This window comes from Notamacropus eugenii, chromosome 2 (genome assembly GCF_028372415.1).
Source record: "Notamacropus eugenii isolate mMacEug1 chromosome 2, mMacEug1.pri_v2, whole genome shotgun sequence".
NCBI lineage: Eukaryota > Metazoa > Chordata > Mammalia > Diprotodontia > Macropodidae > Notamacropus > Notamacropus eugenii.
The window spans coordinates 419,837,778-419,862,543 of NC_092873.1; the positions used below are offsets into that span (position 1 = coordinate 419,837,778).

General features: G+C 37.9%; 1 protein-coding gene and 1 pseudogene across 10 annotated transcripts in view; one reads left to right on the plus strand and one right to left on the minus strand.

The window, feature by feature from the left end:
• The window catches only part of GPATCH2 (G-patch domain containing 2), a 253,379-nt gene that overhangs the window by 107,433 nt on the left and 121,180 nt on the right, over window positions 1-24,766 (plus strand). The window lies entirely within an intron of this gene.
• LOC140529279 (nucleolar transcription factor 1 pseudogene) lies at window positions 18,340-20,703 on the minus strand (annotated as a pseudogene).

The following is a 24,766-nucleotide window of genomic DNA, read 5'->3' on the forward strand; positions in this document are numbered from 1 at the left end:
AAGAAGAAAGAGGAACTGTGAGGAACAAAGCAACACAAGAAAAGGAGAGCAGGAGTATGCTCCATTTGCATTCGTGCTCCCCAGTTCTTTCTCTGGAGGTGGATAGCGTTTGCCATCAAGAAGAGGTAACTCACTCACCAATAGAGGAATAAAATGAACATGTGTTTTTCTGAAAGGTTGCTGACTTCTAAATTAGAGATAAGCTTGCTATTCCGGAATGTTTTATCACTAGTTATAGAAGACTGAGAATGAGATTACGCACAGTCCTGGAAAGCTGCAACATTTCTGTACCCCTTATCTCTTGTATCTTTTTGTGTTTTATTTGGTGTTTAGGGAGCGTGAAGTGGGTGTTTCCAGAAGCAATGGTTGCTATCTTTGAGATGGGGTAGTTGAGGTAGAGATGAGGGCAGTTGAAAGATAATTGCTACTTATTGGCCCAGCTAAGTATAGCTCTGTTTTCCTCTGCACATGATGTTAATAGCTATTTGCTTTTATCCAGTGGAAGGGAAACAAGAAAGATCTTATCGCTTTCAGGAACCTCAGTTCACCAATTTGACCAGGAGATGTGGGGGCGAGAAGACTGACCAGGACTGTAAAATTTTGATATTTTCATACATTTATTCTGAGTACTTTTCCCTGATATTTTGTGCGTATTGTGCTGATTGATTGCTTTTCGTTCTAACAACAGCTCTATCTTTCTCACCTGTGCCACACTTCAAAGGTGAGAGAGTGAAGCCATTGTTGGGAAATCTGCCTGAAACACTTAATTAGCTGTGTCAACCTGAGCAAGTCACTTAAACTATTTGTGCCTCAATTTCCCCATCTTTAAAATGGAATATTATTAACACCTACCTCACAGGGTTGTTGTGAGTATCAAATCAGTTTCCATGTAAAGTACTTGGCAAATCTTAAAGCACTGTATATAGGCTAGCTATTAATTCTCCACCACCGTATAATGGTAAACCTAGGCTGCTGAATACTATGAAGTAAGAGCAAGGTCTCAATATATTTATCCTGTGCCCAAGCAAGATTTTCTCCTAAAGAACTGTTTTTGCAATGGCACCACCATTTTCAAAACCTGCATTGTAACTGATTCTTCTCTATTACATGGTTTGCTTATCCAGTTCCTAGCACAGTGCCTGGCACTCAGGTACTTAAAAATACTGTTGATTGTGGATGTTGACATTCTGAAGTACTTTTGATTCTAAGTTCATGCTATCTCTTAACTGTCCTTTATCCACATTTATGCCATTATTTTGCATTACAGATTTGTTAGTCTGCCTACGCTGTTGTAACAGTCTTCTAATAAGTTTTTCCATTACCGCTTTTCTCTCAACTCGAATATGTCTTTCACTCAACCAGACTGATATTCTTATGCATAGAGTAGTCATTTCTCCTCTGCTGAAAAATCTTCAGTAGTTCACTATTGCCTTCAGACTAAAATTCATACTACCTGACTTGACTTTCAAGGCCCTCCACAATCTGGTCCTAATTTACCTTCCCCATGTCTCATATTATCTCTTTCTGCATATGCTATGCCTTGGTTAACCTAGGCTATTTTCTGTCCCCTGAACATCCTGTATCTATTTCCATGTCCATGCCTTTGTTCAACATAGTTCCTGGTGTCTTGAATAGTCTCTTGTTCTCTTCTTTGTCTGTTAAAACCATGAAGCCTTCCCATTTGTAAGATTTTCCTCAGATTTCACTTACTGCTTTGTTTTTACTCTCTACAATAACAAAGAAATATTTATTAAGTCCATATTGTATATAGAACACCATGCTAAATAATGTGGAAGATACAAAATTTGGATAGGAAATCATTTCCACAGTAAAGGAGACTATAATCTAGTAGATAAAACATAAATGCTGATACCATGCATTGTTTGATATTACAGTGTATACATATATACACATACATGTATATGTATATTTGTTTCTGTGCAATAGAGAAGTAAGAAAGTGTTGTGTAAGGCCTCAGGGAAGAAGGGTGTTACCTGTGGGTAGAGTAAAATAGTAATTCTTGAAAGAGTTAGTATTTAAGTAGAGATTTTAAGAATACATAGGATTTAGCAGATGTACCAATGTGGGAAAAGACAGATGAGAAAGTGTAGGATATATCTGTATTAAACTCTCTGAGGGTAAGACTATATTTTATCCAAATTTGTAATATCCAGGTTTAAACACAATGCAGTGCAACTCAGATTATTAAGAAATGTTTGTTAATCCAATTAAATTGAGGAAGGAAGGAAAGAAAAGAAGAAAGGAAAGAAGGAAGTGCTTCCTATGTTTAAAACACTGTGCTCAGCACTGGAGATATAAATAGAAAAATAAGATAGTCCTGCTCTCGGGCAGTTCATATTCTAATGGAGAAGATAAATAAATGGAGGTTTTCAGCTGCTAGTCCCCGTGATACTTGGGATGCAATGGTAAAGCAGATAGCAATGTATCTTTAATGTCATTTCTACTGATAAAATCATATATCAGTTTCTAATGTTTAACCTTTTAATGGGTACCAAAGACTTTGCTGGCAAGAACTTTATTTTCTCAGTCATCGTAGCTGTGTTACCTGCGATTCTTGGGGCCAGGTGAGAAACAGGACTAGTGTTGCAGACGCCGTTATTTCCAGGACATTTAGGTTTACCTACTTTTGAATATTAGGTAATTATGTTTACCACCAGGCAATGGATATTTTTTTTTGACTTACAGCAAATCATGATGCAGTATGCTAAGCTTTAGAGGTTGTAATCATAGTCATTGGACAGCCTATACTGTTGAAATCATGATTGCTCATGTGCTGAGATCAGAAAATATAACTGATACAGCTAATTTCTGTGATATTTTTGTGATTTATGGTATTTTTTTGGAAATAGCATCTTTAGTGCTGCTGATATAACAAACTACAACATCTCTGTTTTAAAACATTTCTCTTAGTTTGCTTGAACTTTAACTGTCTTGTTAAAAGCCAATATGCAAGCCAATGTACACTTATTTACTTAAAAAAGAAATTACAGGATGGAATGAAAAGTCTCTGTTGTATAATATATAATTATATTTAACTTTCAAACTGCTTGATACTCTCTCAATTATCATAAGATATTAAATTTGAATGTCTTAAAATGACAAAAATCATAGAATTTTATGGGCCTCATTAACTATTGTTGACCATCAGCCTTGCTTAAACTTGAACAGAATCTTTTTTTCTCTGTCATGGAAGTCCTATGATTTTAAACTTGGTTGAATCATTTTAAACCATACAATTTTAATAAACACTTCTTTGAATCAGAAGGATATTTGTGATTTCTTGGATTTTGTTTGTTTGGTTTCTTAGCATTATAAACAGCTTTAAAGGTCTTCCAGTCTCTAAGGACTATCTGAAGCAGGAGTATTTTCTATAACATTCCAAAAAACTTTTTTCTAGCCTCTCTTTGAACACCTATAGCAGTGTTGGGAAGTTCACTACTTACTAAGACATCTCATTTCATTTTGGACAACTGTAATTATTGGGAAGTTCTCCCATATTCTGAATCAAAATTTGACCACCTGTGACTGTCATGCTACTTTTACTAAGGTTTCAGAAAATATGTATTTTACCCCACTCATATTAAGCTTATAGTCCACCAAACCCCCAATATTTTTATATGAAAGTCTGACATGTTCCATCTTTCCCTTGCCCTTGCTATTATCTTTAAGATCATATTTATCTTTAGTAAATTCCATCTTCTAGGTTTTAGTCTTCTTAGTTCTACCTTGTTGACATCTTTTTTTGATCCTAATTTTCTTGGCTGTTGTATTAGCTATACCTTCTAACTCTGTAGAGTTCCTAGTGTTTCAGAGTAAATGCTATTTCCTTTTCCAGGTCTTTGTTGATTATGCCTCTATTATGCCTGTGATACCTCACATCACTCCCAAATGCCTTGCATATATTTGTAAATATTTGGGAGAAAGGGTGTGAAGGGAGGGGGGAGTGAGATGGTATGCAATACAATAAACTTGTACAGAAGGTGGAGTTTGAGCTGGAACCTAAAAGAAGTCAGGGAAAACTAATAGGAAAAGCGTTCTAGGAATGGAAAACAGCCAGTGCAGAAGGACAGAAACTGGAGATGGAGGGTTGTGCCTAAAGAGAAGGAAGGAGCCAGTGTAACTGCATCATGAAGTTAGCCAAGGGGAGTAAAGTGTAAAAAGTCTGGGAAAGTAGGTAAGAGCCAAGTTAAGTGCTTTAAATGCCAACTATAGGACTTTATATTTGATCTGTACTATAGAATATAAGCTTCTGGAGGTGAGGAACTGTTTCATTTTGGTGTTTTTAACCCCAACATTCAGCACTTTGCTTGACTTATAATAAATTTTTAATAAAATATTGTTGCATGATTCACTCATTTGAACAAGTTAAAATTTTGTCTTCATCTGAGTGATTGAGGGGGAAGCGGAATAGTGAATAGAATTTGAAGCAGTCATTCTTTGCCTGTTAAAAGGAATAATAGTTTGAAATAAAAAGCCTGCCAAAAGATGTTTTGTATAGCTCCTTCCTTAGGCTAGCCTGTGGAGAAAGGGAAAAGAAAAATGAACATCTCTTCTTTCACCTTGTAAGTTACAACTTGTAATGGCTGACCAGGGAGATGTCTTTAAGTCAACCATCTCACTGGAAAATAACTTGGATTTTTTTCTTTGTTATCCTACTGTGCCCTTTAAGAGTACAATGGAAAAAGACTTGCCATTGCAGTCCCTTTTCTTCCAGATTTTTAGACCTATTCTTATCTATCTGGAGGAGAAAAAAGTGTCTAACTCCATCCACATCTTTTCTAACTTCTCACTGATTTGATAGGAAACCTCTGAGGCATATCAGTGAAACACTTTTCCAGAAGAGAACTTAGAGCAGAATTTTCTACTTAGAATTGTAATCTTTGGTTTAATTTTGTTTCAACAATTTCATTAGCTAGTGTGGAATGTAGAAAAACAAAATAGAATGGCAATCTTTATAAACAGTTGTGTTTTATACTCCATTAACATCCAAAGTTAGTTCTGCATTATTTGTCAGGTTGATTTTTAAACAGGGCATGAAACAACAAAATAGCTATTTCAGTAAAAAATCAAAGTGCCTTTAATGTCATGAAAACCAGATAACAAACAGTGCTAACTTGGATCGAGGGGCTTGAAGAGGATTTGTTACCATAAACTTTTAAACACTGTATATAATGCATTGACTAATAAATGAATCAGATGTTTATATGTATTGGAATTATTCTGCCTAACAGTGTAGGCACAATCTCACAAAAACATTCCAACTATGTGCTTTGTCACAAATTATGGAATGTACAATTTTTAAAAATCCATTGCTGACTTAAGATTTAATGTTCAGCCAATGGATGCTTCCTTTTTACAATTGACTTTTTCTCATAATCATGCTGTAGTGATGTTCAAATCTACACTGCATGGATTCACTTTCTCTTAAGTAGAAATTAAATGATTTCTTGTTGATATTGGAGTCTTAACTACATTGAAAGTTCTGTCAAAATACTAGTTCGATTTTTTTGAAGATTAGGTTGTAGCGGATTATATTAAGAAAATGAGCCTTGCTAATGGGTTTCTGCATTACTGAATCAGCACATAGTAACCATAGCACTTTACAATAGCAACATCACTGTCCAGATGGTAGGAGCTGTCATAGTTTCATTACTTCGGTGCTAACAATTCCATGTTTTGTTACATTGTTACATAGTGCATGTTATACTATCACTAAATTTAAGTCATTTATTGAATAGTAACATATTAGGTAATTTCTAAAGAAATGGTACCAAATGCAGGTAGGGACAGGTATTTTGTACTCACTGGTGGCTGTCATGACGTGTAGAGCTTAGTGAAGACTGGACTGCCCTAGGCACTGACCTCATCATTTCCAGAAGCAGGTGGAGGTGGCAGTTATCGCTATGGCCACTATCTTGAACTTTCTGTAGTAGGTGATGAATTGCAAATGGCTAGACCCAGTGCACAACAATAAACTCAAATAAATCTTCAACGTGTAATAATGACAAGACTGAAAGACTGGCAGCTATAACAAGGCTGCTGTTGTCACCCAGTTTGCTGTAGCCTTGATATCCATCATTATCAGCTGGAGCTAGCTCCAGAGCTGGACAAGAAGGTCCGAAGAAGGATGAGTTGTTTGTGCTGAAGCGTCCAGTTGGTCCCATCTGGCAGAGAGTAAATGGGATTTTTTTGCCTGTTCACTAGGCCAGAGCTGTCCATCATTTTAGGCAGATATCTGATCACTTCATGCTGAGGAACAATATGGCTTTACACTGTTTGGTATACTTTTGGTACTTCAAGCTGATATTTTTTTGTTCTCTTGAAAGCTTTTGGTTACTTTGTTGTTATGTAGGGAAATTGTCATGTTTTTTTCTTCAAAACTTATGTTTCTGGTGTTAGTATTAGCCATTATTAACATGCCCTCTCCAAAATAATGTAAATAAACCTTAATGCAGCATGAATCAAACTTGAAATCTTTATTCTGAAATGCAGTAGGATCTTCAGTATTTTTGTGTCTTTATGTTACACATACTGTTCCTCAGTATACCATAAATACCTTTAATACTTTGAAAAAGGAATACAGATAATAGAAAGTTACTATAATCTTATCTATAAAATGTCGAAATGTATTTTTATGATAAATGTCATATTTAACATCCCATAAAAGCACTTTCATTGTTCTGTATATTTTTTTAATTAAAATAGCTTATGATTGCTGAAGATTGCAAATTTGACCTAAAAAGATTATTAGGAAAGCTCTTGATAATGAAAAGTATGTATAAACTGCCACTATACCTGCCAGACTTTAAAATTGAATACTACTTAAGTTTAACACAGAGGCTTTTCTTGAATATTCTTTGGTCCTTTGATGTTTCATCAAGATGATAGGATAAATCAACGTAGCATGTTAATAAGTGACTTTCAAATTGCTTTTCTCTCTTAGCCTTATAGTTCCTTAAAATAGGAGAGTTCATTGAATAACAGTTTACTAAGCCTAAATAATTTACTTTGAATTTTTCCTTCCCTTAACTCATTCTGTATTATTTTTCATAATAAAGAAACAAGAAATTTAATCATAGAGTTATTTCACTAAAGTTGTGAAATAAAGATCATAAGCATACTGCTTAACATCTTCTGTATATTAATAGTTTGCTTGTTAGGGGACAAAAAGTGGGAAATTATTTAATAGGCTAAAATTCCTTTTAGTTTTGTTGGCTTTTTAAAGTGAAAATAAATTCATCAACATACTGTTGGAACACTTTTATTGTTAAAATTATCTTTAAAATATTTAGATAAATGACTAATTAATGCATTCACAGTAACTAATTTCTGAAATGATAAAAATTCCTCATGGTTTTGAGATTTACTTGTAACCAACTGAAAGGTCATTTTTTTTCAGTCTAGGTCATATGACATGACTTCATTCATTTTGTCTTTGTTTCATTATAAAGCCTAAATATTTAAAGCAACAGATTGTTACAGATTTCTTTGCACATCAGTCTCTTATTGGGATAACAATTTCCAAATTAAACTAAAGCATATTATATTTTGTCTCTATAGATTTAGCTTCAAACAGCAGTGGCCACCTGAAAATATATGTCAAGAACACTGTTTTCTCATATTGGAATTTAGGCAATTTGTTTTTAGACAGTGAGCTGTTTTCAACCTATTTTTGGAGTCCCTCTGTGGCCTGACCATTCGTTCCAACATAATTTATGGTGGCACTGTAACATATGGACTTTTCATCACTGTCCAGCTGAAATCCTCTGTTGGACATGGACATTCTTCCCTTCCCCCTCCAGTGACTCCCTCTGCTACTCATTCCTTAGCAGCCTCTAGGGTAGGTAAACTAATGTTGAGTTTGTATAAGACCTGGTATGTTCAACATGATATGAATTGTTAAAATATATAAGATATATAATTGTCCTTCCTACTTGGAGGATGTTTATAATATAATCATATATAGAAAGTCATTTTTCGATATCTTTTGTGAATGCGAACACAACTTTGGTTGGCAGCTTTAATAACTTAGTCAACTCAATATAATTTGCTTATATTGCTTTTGAAATTGCTTTAAGATAAAGAAATATTGTATAAACCTAAAAGGTCAATCTAGTTTTTAGAAAAAAGATCCAGGAATATATTATCAATAGCATCCTCTATTGCTCCTTAGTGATAACTACAAATTAAGTACTATAAAATGGCATCTATGATCTTTTATTGGTACTATCAAAATTAATTTACCATTTTTTTTAAGGCTATTTTGATTATTGTTGGAAATACTCTGCCTATTTAGTCTACCTGTCAACAGGTTTCTGGTCCTAAAACAGCTCCAGGGAAGGAAGAGATGACTAGAAGCCACAGAAAGAGCTCATTAGATCTTTATCGACTTTCTTCTATGCTCCCTCCCCATCTACACTCGGGAGCAGGAATCATTTCTAAATGACACTCTTTTGTCAAAATAGATAATTAATTTATAAATAAAAGGTTAAGAAATGTAGAGGACATAGAAAGTGATGTGACTTGGACAGCAGCCAAATGGGATCTTTTGAGAATTTTATTTTCCTAATAAATATTTGCAACTATTTGTGTAGGCAAATGTAAGATGGAGAGGCAGCTTAGCATATGGAATAGAAATATGGACTCAAAGTCAAGAAGTCCTGGGTTCAAGTTGTGCCTCTGCTACCTATTGAACGTATATACTGAGTAAATCCTTTCCCCTTTCAGTGCCCCAGGTCTGTGACTATATTTGCAGAGAAGGTGCTGACCTGCAAGAAGGAAGTCCCTACACAGGTGAAATCATAGGTCTCATAAATAAACAAATGATAAGCTAATTTTGAAGTTAGCTTGAAAGCTCCAGTTATTGAGGCCTTGTCTGCTACCTCAAGGCCTGGCCTGTCTTAGCTTCTGAAATCCTTACAGAAAGCCCTAAAATAACAAAAAATAAGGAATGAAATAGAACCAATGTCTTTTTCTAGTCAGGCCCCTTTCTTCACACCAGCGCTTCTGCAGCTGTTGTTTGTTAACTGAGAGGTGACTAGTAACAAAATATGGTGATTCTGGAATAATGTTAATTTAGTAAGAAACAACATGAGGCTTTCATTCACATTTTCCAACTATTCCCATAATAGTTCTTTATTTCTATAGTACTTTAAAATTTAAAAGTGCTTTCTTTCCAACTGCTAACTTAGAACTGGGATCAAGAGTCATTTCCTAAATGGAATGTTTTCCAAGCCTCACACTATTATGAGGTTACAGTTCCAATCATGTCATTCATCTCTATAGAAATCTACAGCAGTGTTTAGTTGCCTCAGATTAAATACAAACAATCCAGCATATGCTTTAAGGTCCTCTACCAGTTTTATTCTTCCCACCTTTTCATTTAAACACATTTATTTCAAATTACTATCTTGGTTTAACTCATCAGAAAGCTTTTTATATTCTGTGAACTATTTGCTGAATCCCATCTCTGAACTCTCACTTATATCTTTTCCCATAGCCATGTACATTCCCCTAATTGTTTTTTCTTTAAGCTGTATCTTCCTACTCATCAACTGTCAGCTCCAGGAAGTCTTCTACAATTTATCCCCATTCTTTTTCTTATTATCCCAATTCATTATTTTCAAAACATATGTGTATATATATATTAATCTTGGCTTGTGATTTGTCAGTATAAGAAAGAAAGCTCCCTCTATCAGTGAAGATTCAATAACCTGCTCCACAACTCAGTATGAGAGTTACCTGGGGGCAACTCAGAGAGACTGCATGACTCACCCAAGGTTGGTCACACAGTACATGTCACAGTTGCCCTTTGAATGCAGATCTTCCTCACTCCAAGACAAGCTCTCTATCCACTATGCCATACTCCTCCTTCTCCTTTCCGTGTGTGTGTGTGTGTGTGTGTGTGTGTGTGTGTGTGTGTGTGTGTGTGTGTGTGTGTGTGTATGTATGTGTGTGTTTGAACAAGCTGCATTTGGACCCAGCGTGCTCAGTGAAATAGTGGAAATGGCACTATAGAAAACAAACATCAGAAGGTCCCCAGTGCCAAAGGAGATCTACAGGCAACATTTGAGGACACTGAAGAACTAATTCTCAAAATATAAAAAGTATCAAAATATCTGAAAGAGGAAGACATTGATTAGAAAAAAAACAAAAAAAAAAATCCAGTCCAGTATTATGACCAAAAGAGTTGACTTAAAAGCAAAGCCTACTTTCTCAGTAGCAGTGAAAAGTGTATAGAAATAATTCTGTTAGAAGAGAAGGGCAAGCTTTCACAAATACTGAAGAACAGACCTCATGTGTATGGACACCACTGAAAAAAGCCTCTGCATATTGTTAATTGACTGCAAAAAAACCACATCAACATTCAATTCAGTAGAGTTGAAGGTAATCTCTTAAAGATGTTCTTTCAGCAGGATGTCCACCGTGAACATGTTAAGATCGTACAGGATTTTTTTATAAATATGAATATTCCAAAAGCCTTAGTGTAGCTTGAAGCTATTAAAGCTTAAGCAACTCACACAAGATTGGTCCCATATTATACGTCAGAGTTGACACTTGACCCTAAGTCTTCCTCCTCTCTTCAAGACCAGGTTTCCATATGCTTTGCTGTAATTCTCCTGCCTCTCTCCCTCTTTATGCTATTAAGGCCTAAAACTGCACCACAGCTTTTGGGAAACCCTGTATGATAGTGGACATTACTTGGTGCAGTGATGCTCTGATTATCAGTATTAAATAAGATATCAAAATATGGAGAAATGTGTTCACCAAAGACAATTGCCATCCTCCTGGAGAATCTCAGATGCAGAATTCAAATAGAATAAAGGAATCAGCATAGAAATGGTGATTAAAGTTCTCAAAGGCCATGTTTGTAAACTACTTATGTCTAGAACTATAGCAATTTACACATTCATAACTTCAAAACAGTTTTATCTATTTTAGTTAATGTATATTTGATTTAATTTTCTAATATTGCCAAGTTAATGTTTCACAAAATCAGATTTTACAAAATCAAATCACAGTCTGCTCTATATAGTCTTAAGTGCAAATATATTTTCATCACATGAAATAAAATGTGCCTAATGTGTAATTGTGACTCTATAATTATACATTCTAGTAATAGAATTATCGTAAATACATGTAACGAAGCAAGTAGGACATGCAATAATTAAGATGTTCAATTATGTGATTAATGTGTGTAATTATATAACAAACAGCCTCAAACTTTCTGGAAAATTTTTGCTGACATGGACAGATGATAATTTTTGACACATGCATCACTTTGAAAAGATTTGTCATAATAGAGATTCACTTTAATTTAGACCTAGTTCTTTTGTTGCTGTTTTAAAACTCATCCTTCCATAATTCAAAGATGTTAACAAAAAATAAGCCTGTATCACTAGAAGGAACATTAATAAAATATAAAGCCTTTTGACTTTTAGAGGCCATTGGTACAAATACTGATTAGATCAGATCAAGGGCAATAAATATTGTAAGTTAATAAACTAAAGTCTTTGCCAGTTCAACAAATAGTGTTCAAGATTTGTATCCTATTATGTGGGCAACTGGGTGGCCCAAGTGGATAGGATGCCAGGCCCAGAGTCCAGAAGAACTGAGTTCAAATGTGGCCATAAACAGTTATTAGCTCTGTGACCCTGGGCAAGTCACTTAACCCTGTTGGCTTCAGTTTCCTCATCTGTAAAATGAGCTGGAGAAGGAAAAGGCAAACTACTCCAGCATCTCTGCCAAGAAACCCCCAAAAGGGGTCACTATGAGATAGACATGACTGAAATGACTAAACAACTTCAGAAATATTATTTAATTTTATCCTTGCAGCAATCTTGAAAGGTACTATTATTTTCCCCATTTTATAGATATTACAGAAATTGAAGTAGACAAAGATTTGGTGACTAGTAGCACAGCTCCTAAGTGTCTCAGTCTAGATTTGGAACTCAGGTCTTTCTGACTAGGCCCAGTATTCTGTGCACTGCTCCACCTAACCAAATTTGGAGTTGGAGAACAGATTTGAATCTGGGCTCTGCTAATTAATACCTATGTGAACTTAGAGTGGCCCTTTGCCCTCTCAGCTAAGAAATTCCCCTCACACTTTATTGAGAAAAATGGAACTTCATGTGAGAGCTTTCTATTCTCCCCACCTCTACATTCTTTCCCATATTACTCTAGTTTCCAATGAAGAGGTGACCCTTCTCTGTAAAATTATTCCCCATACAATACCTATTTTACCCCACTGTCATCCCGTTTCTATAGTCTTCTTTCTCTACCTCTCTATCTACATTGGTTTCTTTCTTCCTGCCATCAATCACATATTTGTGCATTTTAATTATTGCATGGTTTGCAGTGCCACAGTCCATTTTTCCATAGCACATAAGGTAGTTTGTGTTCTTTTACTTCTTTTTTTTAAAGTTAACTAACTTTTGTTTTGGCTTTTAAAAAAATATCTCTCCATTTTGCTTTGACACACCAATCCATGCCCCTGTCCACACCTTCATACCCTGTACCTTCATACTGCCTTCCTTTTTTTAAGAAAAAAAATTATGATATAGCAATTGCATTTCATAGCCCATAGCATTGGTATACCACAATTTGTTCAGTAATTCATTAGTTTGTGAGCAAAGAATTTGTTCGAAGATTTCTATTATTAATGATCTTAGTGTAAAAAGTTCTGCTGTAAATATTTTGGCAAATATAGGATTATTTTGTGAAATTGATCTTTTTCACTTATCAATTCAATATTGGGATCATTGAATCAAAGTGTATGAACATATTAGTAACTTTTCACGCATAATCACAAATTGTTTTCTAGAATAGTTGAACTAATTTATAGGCCCACAGATATAATATGTTATTATGCCTGATTTCCCTGTTAGCATTTCCCTTATGTTGGCTGTTCTAACATATGACTTTTGATAATTTGTGTTCCTTTTTCTGAAAATATATTGATTCCCTAGATACTGGGTGTCAGACATTTATCAGAAAGATTTCATTTAAATATTTTCTTCTACCCATTACTTTTCTTCTCATACTACTTTCATTAGTTTTTGTCATACAGAAGTGTGCAACTTTTACGTAATCATTTCTTATTTGGTCTTATTAAGTTTCCTCAAGTAGTATATGAACTTGATAAACAACAACAAAGGAACTTTTTTATATGAACTTCTTTATAGAAGAGGAAAAGAGAATTATATATGACACCATGAATATTATGCATAGTTTGTAGGAGATTTTGTTAGTATATATTAAATTTATTACTGTAGTTCTAATACTACCCTGTTTGCTTCCCCTTCTGAGCTTCCTTTTATGTATATATTTTTTGTTTCACTGTCACTATCTTTCTACTCCACTCTCCCCACATTCTTCCCCCTCCCTCATAAAAATCCTTTCATAAAAAATTATTATAGTCAAGCAAAAACTATTTCACACATTGGTCATTTAGGAAAATATATATGTCTTACATCACTTCTAGTCTGGTACTTAGCTGCAGAGAGTTAGGAAGCATGATGGATCATTATTCCTCTGGAGTTATTTGGCAATTAGTCTTTTATTATTACCTTTATCCCTTATCTGATTATAAATTTTTATCCTAATCATAGTTCTAAAAGATAGGACCTTCTGCTTTTTTATTTTTATAGAACATTTTATATTCAGATTACTTATTCAGAATTTATTACGGTACATGGTATAAGATACTGGTATAAACCTATTTTCTGCTCAACTGCTCACCAGTTTTTCCTCAGTTCTTATCAAATAAAGAAATCCTTCCCCAGTAGTTTATGTTCCTAGGTTTACTGAACATTGGGCTTCAATCTTCAACAAAACATATTTTTATATCTTTCTGTCTGGTCAGTCCTCATTTATTTTCTTTTGTTAAACTAGTATCAAATCATTTTCTTTATCACTACTTCATGCTTTAATTTGAAATCTGTTAATGTTAGGATCTCCATTACTCTTATTTTTTTCATTATTTCTCTAGAAATTATTGTTCTTTTGGTCCTCCAGATGGATTTTATTATTTGTATAGTAATTTCTTCGTGGGCTGATTGATATGGTGCTAAATTTGTAGTGTAAGGTCACATCATTTTTATTATATTGGTATAATCATGAAGTTTGAATTAACTATTTGTCTTCTTTTACTTTTGTAAAGACGCTTTCGTGTAACTCATCTCTTTGTCTTACTGTATTGGTTATACTTTTTTCCTTCAAGATCCTTTCTCATTCCCAACATACTGATTTTGGAGAGGGAGTCAGAATGTTTCTTGTTTCCCTCAATATATATCAGTCATATACAATATTATTTGCTTTGGATTAGTATCCTCAATCACTTCAGAAGTTGAATTTTATTTTAATTTAAAATTCAAGTGGAGCATTTGAAATTTTTTTCTGTGAAATAGATTTCAATTAAATTGACCAGTTCTCTGACATGTGGATTAAAGAGTAATTTGGCTGCCTATAAACAGTGTTTCCTGTGTTGATAGAGGCATCATGGTCTATTTGATAGAGTGCAAGATTTGGAATCTGAAAGAGGTAGGTTCAAATCCCACCTAAGTCAGTCATTAAGCCTTTATTAAGTTATGTACCAGGCATTATATTAAGCACTAGGGATACAAATTAAGTGAAAAAGACTAGCATGTACCACTCTTTAGGATGGTGTTAGTAGATTTTAAAGAGAAGCATACTTAGTAATTATTTTGCTTGTTTTACCATCACAGAAAATTGTTTTCTTGAAAGGTTGTAAATCATTAAAAATGTAGTATGATAGAAAAAAACATTGTATTTGAAGATGGAAAATCTACAGTTAAATTCTCATTCTTCTGCGTTCTCATTGTGAGTCTATGGATAAGTTATTTATCTGTCCTAGGGCTCAATGTCTTCATCTATAAAATGAAGAGATTGACCCAGATGGCCTCTGAGTTTCCTTCCTACTCTAAATGTTGTGATTCTAAATTGAAGTACCAAAAATGGATGTTATAGAAATTCACCAGTATTTATGAAGCCCCTATCATATGTAAAATGTTATTCTAGGTATGAGATAAAATTTAGATAAGATACAGCCCCCACTTTCATGAAGTTTATAATCCATAAGAGGATAAAATACAAACTCATACTTAATAATAGTACATAACAATGCATTTAAGTTGTTGTTTGTGTTTTAGCATGTCTGACTCTAAATGACCCCATTCGGGGTTTTCTTAGTAAAGATGCTGGAGTGGTTTGCTGTTTCCTTCTCCAGCTCATTTTACAGATGAGGAAGCTGAGGGAAACTAGGTTAAGTGACTTGTCCAGGGTCATATAGCTAGTAAGTGTCTGAGGTCAAAACTGAACTCAGGTCTTCCTGACTCTAGACCTGGTGCTTTATCTACTATACCATCTAAATATTATGCTATATGAGTTTTAAAAAGAAAAATTGTTAACCTACAGGGGAATTGTGGAAGAAATTTGTGAAAGTGATAGAATTTGAATTGGGTTTTCAAAGATGAGTAAAAAGTAGGTTGGTGAAGAAGGGAAAGGAGGGCATTCTAGGCATGGGGAACAGTAAAGTAAATGAACAGAGGCAATTAAGTTTTTTTATGCATTAGGTGACAGGGTAGTCTTGTTTGTGCAATGAATAGAGGAGAATAATATGAGAGAACGCTGGAAAAAGAGATAGTACCGGATTGTGAAGGGCCTAGAATATCAAGTATAGGCATAATTTTTTTAAACAGAAAATTTTAAAAGTTTTGAGTTCAAGTTTCCAGTTCTTGATACATTACATATCAAGGCAGTGAAAGCACTTGCCAATCTAATATCTGGACTACTGTTATAATCTTAGAGATGTACAGAAGGAAACCTGTATTTCATACTTATCCTAGGCCTCACTTGTTTTTTTAAAAGGATAGCAGTAGGGGAGAGGGAAAGGAGATGAATTGGCAGGAAGTGACAGGTATTTTTTTTTAACCTTTTTTCACTTTATTATACAAAAAAAAGGGGGGAGGGAGAAACAAAACTTCCAAAGTTGGCTGAAGCCAAACATCTCTAGCCATCCCACCCTCAGCACCCCCCCACCCCGCCCCTTCCCAGTGATAGAAATCCAAGTTGTGGCCATAGTTGTTGAAACCTACAAAACACTCTTTAAGTATTAGAAAAAAAAATAAGTGGGCCTCCATAACCCTCCCTTAGGCTGTCCCCTCAGAAAGAAAAACAAAACCAAAAACCCACCCTACCAACTTGTCCCAGTGCCAAAATACACTTAGTGTGACCTCTTACAGTACCAACACCCACCCACCCACCCATCTTCGATCTTGTCTGCACTGTAAGAATTTTTCATTTCAGGGGAAAAAAAGTCCCAGGTTTGGGTTTTTTTGTTTGTTTTTTATACTAAAACATAGTCCACTTGAAATACAACAGTGGTAGGGTCGGTCAACTAAAGACAGGAAGTGGGATTGATTTCCCACTGGTTGTTAGGGGATGGAGAGAGACAAGCAAACAGGTTGCAAAAAGATGAACCCCTCCACCATCTCCAGGTGCAGGACAAAGGGATAGGGGAGACCCCCTTCCCCCTGCTTCAACCCCAAGCATCCGTGTTTTCCTGAGGTCAGGGCATAGATTGTCTGGCTACCTTTGGGAGAGTCTACCAATCACTCCATTGGGTCTGTCTTCTCTTCGCACCTAGCCATCAATTTCCAGTTTCCCTTTGTCCCTTAGTTTTCCCATCATGGAAGATAAACTGAAATGGAAAGCCTAAATAAGTCACTGACATGATTGTTGTTTTTAAATCCAAATTTAGTCAAACATCTAAAAAATGACATTCACAGAAATAAATCCAAAGTGGCTTGGGGGTGTCAGGTAGGCTAAGGAATTGGGAATGGGGTGAGAGAAGATCAGCTGCATCCAGCAGCCTTTAGCAAAATGAAACATTGCAATAAAAACTAGGCTGCCTCCGGGAACATAAGGGCCCAGCCTGAAGAACAAGTGAAGGCTGAAATATACGTATGAAAAATTGTCAGCTCACCCCTAGACCTCAGAACCTGAGGTGGACTGCCTATTGCCAGCCTCTACTCCTCAGCCTAGTTAACCAGAACCACTTCTACCTCTCCTCCCCAGAAACAAAACTCCTAAACTCCTTAGGGCCTAAGATACCCCACAACCTCATGCCATCCAGGCCAGAGAATCATTCCCCCCCCCAAAAGAAACCAAACCCCTACACACACACACACACACACACACACACACACACACACACAGACACACACAGACACAGACACAGACACACACAGACACAGACACACAGACACACACACACACACACACACACACCCCTGAGGAAACAAGGACAGCTTTGTGAGATTGGGGACCTGCCTTTTTCCCTTGGAGGCAGGGTACGATAGACAACACAAGGGAGCCTCCAGTCTGCTTCCCATTTCCCTCCTTTCTACCTAAAGGCCCAAGGGCTCAAACCTCATTTCTTTCTGTCTCTCTCACACACACACATGTACACACACACACACACATACACACATGCTATATACAGGCCACACAGTCACACTTCCACACTCAAAACAATTAAAAAAAAATGACAGCCCCCCCCCAGTCCCCCCTAACCCCCAAACAACAGAACAGACAGAGACAGTAGCGGAGATTGGTAGGAAACATCTCGTTGACAGCTCAGAGCTTAAAAAAAATTATATACACATATATAAAAAAGACTGCTGCCCTGAGGGGCTGGAGAGCATTTTCCTGCAAGGGGACTACCAGGACAGGAGGACTCAGGACCACCCTCATCTTCTTAAAAAGGACCCCCTGCAAATGTCCCCATACCCCCAGTTCCAACAAAGTTGTCAAGGCAACCAGTCACACAGGGGGAGGTGGGGGGGGTGAGCAGGGGGTACAGCTCCACAACTCCCTCCCCTGAATGGGGAAAGTGGGGAGTGAGAAGAGCCACATTCCACCCTTCAAAGTCTCCCTACCCCTGAAAACCCATTCCAACCCCTATGTAGCCCTTCGTCCCCCCAGCCCCATTCCAATGTCCATGCTAGGAGCTGTAAGTGCAGTGACATCCATGGTCCAGGGTGGGCAGCAAGGGGGTGGGGACTGTGAGGAGATCCTGGGAGAGGGGAAGAGGAAGAAGGAAAGGTAGACACTGGCTTAGTCTGATGGTCATTCCCCTGGAGGCTCCCCAAGGGCGAATATCTCTCTAAGGTTGCAGAGTCCTAGCCTGGGCTCCCCTCCACCCTCACCCCCCCATGCATTTTGCTTTTAAAAAAATGAGGGTGGGCGGGAGCAGAACTAGAGGGGTGAAAAAAAAATAGGTGCCACAGAGGGGACTTTCCCTTCAACCCCTCCCTAGCCCACAGAGCCCTCCCCAGTCCCCCAAAGGCCTTCCTTGGCCCCTGGGGGTACAGAGGCAGGCCTGGCCTCCCCCCAGGGCTCAGTTGGAGGCTGAGTCAGATGAGTCTCCTGAGAAGGACGAGCTGGAGCTGCTCCCCTCCCACTCAGTGTCTTCATCTTCATCCTCATCCTCGTCATCATCCTCTTCATCATCATCATTTTCATCCCCATCCTCACTCTCATCCTCACTGCTAGACTCAGAAGAATCGCCCCCCTTGTCTGAGGAGTCCCAATTTTCATCATCATCATCTTCATCTTCTTCCTCTTCCTCCTCATCATCATCATCTTCCTCTGACTCCGACTTGGACTGCATGGTAGGCTTAGATTTAGGGTTTGGGCCTCGAAGCTTGGTCATGCTCTTGCGTTTATTAGAGATGTATTCTTTGTAAACAGCACGGTCCTGGGAGGATAGACCCTTGACCCAAAGGTCCAAGTGCACCTTGTATTGCTTCTGTTACTCTTCTGCTAATTTCTTGTAATGCTCCTTCTGGCCCTGGGAAATCCGCTGCCACCGACTGCGAATCTCCACCATCCGTTCTTTCAGGGGTAGGTGATTCAGCTCTCCCTTGGACAGCAGCTCCTGGGAGAACTTCTGGTAACCGTTCATGGGAGGCTTTTTGGGCTCTCCCTGGAACTTCATCTTCTTGGAGGAATTAGCAGTTGCTGGGGGAGCCCTCATCTCAGCTCTCTCTCGTATCTCTTCTGGTCCTCAGCTGCCTTCTTGATCCACATAAGTTTCTCCTTTTCCATATTGTTCCGGGTTGCTTCCATAGCTTTCAGGGCTTTTACCTGGTCATTCTTGAAACAGGCCAGGTAGTCCCCAATGATGCTGTGCTGCCAAATCTCCTCTGCGGTCTTGGGTGACTCAGGCAGCTTCCCTCGCTCCTCCCTCTCTGTGCCAGGCTTCCTCTCGGACTGTGCTTTCAGTGCCGCCTCTCTTGCTTTGTACTTGGCCTTCTTCTCAGAGAGGTCATTCCACATGCGGTCCAGGAGCTGGGTCAGCTCGCTCTCTGACAGCTCTGGCCACTCCTCCTGCAGCTGGCATCACTTTTCTTCCGAGAAGATGAACATGGTGGAGACAGGCCACTTGGGTTTCTCGGAGCCACCCTTGCTGCCATCTGGAGAAGGTTTCTTCGAGGCAGGGCTAGTGGCTCGCTTTCTGTTGATGCCTAACATCTTCTCCTCTCCCAAGACATGCTGCTGTTCTTCCTCCGGCAGACTCTCCAGAAAGCGCAGGAGTTCAATTTCATAATCTTTCTTTTTCTGATCACACTTCTTGTGGTAGGCATCTTTCTTCTTCTGGGAAAGGAGCTTCCATTGCTGGCTACAAAGCACCATTCTTTCTGTGCTCAGTACATCCTTCATGTTGGCCATCAGCTCCACACAGTAGAGAGAGTAGCTATTTGGAGGTGGCTTGGTGGGTCACCCATCAAATTTGTCCTTGAGCTGATGCTGTGCCTTTGTAAGAGTGGACTTGGTCATGCCTTCCTCACTGATGTTGAGTTCGGGGTGCTTCTGGATGTAGTCCCTCATGATCTCCTCATATTCCTTCTGCTGCTCCAGGGCCTTATGAATCCATTTCAGCCTCTTTTTGTCCGAGAGCTGGGACCACTGCTCACCTCCTTCGTAGTGGCATCAGGGCGAACTTTCAGATACACCTTCTTTTCATGGGTGTACCATAGCTGCTGGGGGGTTTGGGGTTTCTCAGGCACATCCGACTTCTTGGCATTCTGGATTAGGTGAGGGTGATCCTCCCTGAATCAAGCCAGGTTTCATTCAAATTCCTGTTTCTGTCTCTGGAAGTCTTGAATGTACTTCATCTTCTTCTTCTCAGGAAGCTCCTTATACTTCTTAGACAACATCTTCGTCAGATCCAGGTTGCTCATCTCTGGGTGAAGTTTTGCATACTTAGCCCGCTTCTCCATAAAAAATCAGAAATAAGGTGTCAGGCTTCTTGGGGAAGTCCAGATGTTTCTTGAGTTTTTTGCCTTTGTAAGGATTCTTGACATGTTCCTGAGCATCCAGAATAAGTTCTGTCAACGTTCGGAACTTCCTTACCTCATTAGAGACCTCAACCCATTTGAATTTGCACATATCCCAAGAGAAGTCCTTAAAGGCAACTTTCTCCCAATCCATGTGTGATTCTGTGGTTTTGAACCTGGAGCTGTCATTAGAAGGCAGATTGTTCTTCATGCATTCCAATAAAGTCAACATATCTTCCTGGGACCAGCGGTATTGGCCTTTTGGTACGGCCATCTCGGTGGGGCAGTCAGCTTCTCCATTCATTGTCCAGGTGTCCAGCTTCTACTTCTGTCCTGTTGAGCCAGCCTGGGAGTGAAGGACATTTCACCCCGACTCGTGTATCTAGGTGTGGGGGCGCGGGCCAGGGGGGATCCGGGGAGCGGTGGCTGAACGAGGGAGCAGGACATAGGGCCGATCCGCTGCAGCTGAGGCCAGGGGAGAGAGTGAGGTATTTTTTTTTTTTTAAAGAAAAAAAGAACACCAGTAGCTATTTGGTTTAAAAGATGCCAGGAGAAAAAGTTCAGAAGGGGACTCAAAGCTGAACATAACAAAAGTAATCATATATAATCCTTATTTGTTTTTACTTCCTTTTTGAATGTTTATACTTATTGATGGTTGTTAGGTCCTTAATTTTTTTTTTTTAAATTTTGGAGGAAGAAATGGTGGAATGGAGTGAAGTGGAGATAGGCAAATAATGTTCTTATTGATATAGTGTTTGGGGGTAGTGCCAGTAGAACAAGCATTCCAGAAAATATGGGTGGTGAGCTTGATATTAATTTCAAATAAAATTTTAGATGGGTTATTTGGAATATTTCTGAGCACTTAACAAAAGAAGATAGTAGGCGTTACAAGCCAGGGTGATTTTGCTAAGAAATCTTACCTAAGTAGCAATTCCCTTTTTTGAGAGGTACCAAACTAGGCAGATCAGGGGAATGTCCCAGACATAGTATACTTGGGGTTCAGCAGGGCATTTGACAGTCTTAAATGACAGCCATTTGGATGGAACAATGTGGGTTGGACAATTCCATTTCAATTAAATGTACATTAAATGCTTACTGTGTGCAGTGCAGTGTGCACAATGATTCTATAGTTAGATAGTTTCATTATTGGTCTTCATGCCTCCCTTTCCTCGCTGTTCCAATCCATCCTTCACATTATTGCCAAAGTAATCTTCTTAAGGCATAGGGCTGAGCATGTCACTCCTATGTTCAAAAATTTTCAGTAGCTCCCTATTGCCTCTAAAATAAAAGACATAACCCTCACCTTGGCCTTTAAGGCCTTTGATAATCTGACTCTGTCACTATCATTTTAGTGATGTTTCATCTTATTCCCCTTTATACAAACTTGACAACACCTCTCTCACTTAAATTCATTCCCTCAGCCCTAGAATATACTGCCTCTTCCTCTCTTCCTTTCAGAATCTATATCTGCTTTCAAGATTCAGTTCAGATGCCACTTTCTTAATATAGCCTTTCTGGGAAGCAGCATGGTATAATTGAAAGAGAATTGACCGAGGTTCATACGCTACCTCTAGTTTTTATTACCTGTATGACCTTGGGCAAGTCATTTAATCTTTTGGCCTTTGAGGTTCCTTCCATCTCTAGATATATTTTCCTGTGAAACAACCCCTGGCTGAAAGCGTTCCTTTTTCTTCAGTTTCCCTCCAGCACTTCATCAGGATCACCTTTGCTCTCATCTCCCCATACCTTATGTTGTACTTTTCAGCAAATATGTCTTATCTTCAAAAAAAAGAAAAATGTAGCCCTTCAAGGACCTGAGCTGTAATTTTTTATCTTTTAAAAAAATTTTCCTACTTTGTTTTTGCACAGTGTGCAAAGGTATAATTTAGCTTAATTTTTTGAACTTTTATTTTAGTTGGTATAGCATTGTTCTCTATTTCAGTCCTTTTACTGTACAGATTAGGAAACTTTAGCGCAGACAAATTCAGTGACTTGTTCAAGGCATAAAACTAGCCAGCACCAGGACTACCACCTAAATCTCCTGATTTTCTAGTCTTATCTACTACATAATTCCAATTTAATAATTTTTTTAAATTACATAAGTGTGTAGGTCATGGATAGGTGGCATGGTGGATAAAGACCTGGCCTTGGAATTAAAGAGACCTGAGTTCAAGACTCAAACATATAGTAGCTATGTGACTGTATGTGCCTCAGGAAACTAATTAAATTATAGATAATTGTTCATCTCTTTCAATGGAGAATTTTCATACTGCGAATTCTCTACACCAAATAAAAATCACAAGTTTAGACAAAAAATATTTAGGGCCCCATGATAAGTGCTGTGAAACCGTTGTGGATACAGTGCTCAAGTCAATAACTAAATTCATCATATGTCTGTTAAATACCTATGATGTGTGAGAACATATGGCAGGCTTTGAGGGCACAAAGACAAAAACCTGATCAGGCCTGTCCTTAAGATGCTTATAGTCTAGCAAAGTATAATAGCATTGAACACAGTTAAGTAAGAAAGATAATTTTCGGTCGAGAAAGGAGTAATGAGGGGAAGAAGAGATCAGAGAAGGCTTCATAGGGGAATTGGTTTCAAGTGCAGAAGCTTGAGAGGCAGAGATGAGAAGGGAGCACATTTTAGATGAGTGATGGCTTTTGCAAATGTATGGAGATAAAAGATGGATTCTCCTATTTGTGTCAGATAACAGTTTGTCTAGCTCAGTTTGTCTAGAATGGAATGTGTGTAAAGGGAAGAGCAGTGTGAAATATCTGGACAGATGAGTTGGAGTCAGATTGTTAGAGAATCTTGATAACTAGGCCCCAAAGTTTATATTTTCTCCTAGAAGGAATGAAGTGCTACTTATATTTTTTTATCACAGGTTGCTGTAGTCACACCAGAGCCTTAGGAAAAATGATTTTTGCTGCTGGGTGGTGAATGTGTTGGAGAAATGAGAGAATAGAAGCAAGAGGAACAATTAGGAAACTCTTAGAGTGATCCATGTGAGAGGTGATCAGAACCTGGCCTAGAAACATGGTGATGTGAATGTAGAGAACCATTAAATGTGACAGAAGTTATGGAGGACTTGGTAAGCAACTGGACATAGAAGATGAGAGAAAGAGAAGAATGATTGTATGAACAGGTATTCCTGCTTGCTATGGATGCCATGCTAAATCCTGAGGATACAAGAGACAGTCCCTGCTCATAAGGAGCTTACATTCTAACGCAAGAGACAACACACAGAAGACAATGCAAGTCAGACAAAAAGGTGCTGGCCCCTTAAAGTATAGGGGTAAAACAGATGATAATAATGTCTTCTTTAATGTTTAAATTGTTATGTTTCTAACGAACCATTTGCTAGTGCTGAGAACATTCGTATTGAGGAATTTCTTTTTCTAGGTAGTCAGTAGCTTTGGTTGTTGAGGAAACAGTGGTTTTAACATCTGGAGAAACAGTTTCTTGCTCTCATTTTCACAGGGGTTGATTCTCAAGATGACAGCTGGAAGCACAGGGCTAGGAGCAAGACTGATGGTGGGAGATAAGAGAGAGGGGGTAACTTATTCCTAGGACTCTTAGGCTTACCTGTGTATCTGTGGTAATTTATCAGCAGTTGATGTCAGTGGTAAAGAAGATGGACCCATTCTCCACAGGGATTGCACTCTTCAAATATGGCTGCAGGGGCCAAGCTGGAAGCTAGGCAGGTGACCTTGGGTCATTGGTGTTTCCATGGTTCTTAAGTCCATTGTCTTGGTTTTAAATCTGCTTTAGCTTTTAACAAAAAATAATGCCATATGTAAATGTCATGAGTGAAGAAAAAGTCATGAAATCAAATTAACCTCTAGGTAAATGGAAACTTAACTCATGCTCAGAATTCAGGGTGTACTTTTAGGATCTAAAAGGAGGTTGAGGTGGTAGTAGTAGTTTGACTTACCTGATGCATACCATGAGAAATGAATGACTTAGAGGGTACAAATTTGGATGAGAGGAAAAAAAATAATGCCCACAATAGGGAGGTTTGGAAGAAGGGTTGAATTTAGGGGGAAATATTAGGTCCATTTCAGGAATATTGATTTTGAAATATTGATAAGATGAAACACTGATGAAGAGATGTCCAGAAGGAGTGGTCATGTGTAATTCTAGGCCAGAAGTTAGATTAAAGCTTGAATACACACATATGCACATAAACATACTATATATATACACATATGTATATATCCCTATATAGTTATAAATTTGAGAGTCACCTAGGTAAAGATGATCATCGCATCCATGGATGCTGATGAGATTGCCAGGGAAAATAGGCCCCAGTACAAAATCTCATGGGACACAACTCACAGGTAGAGAACTAATAACAATGATAATAAGAGGAACATTT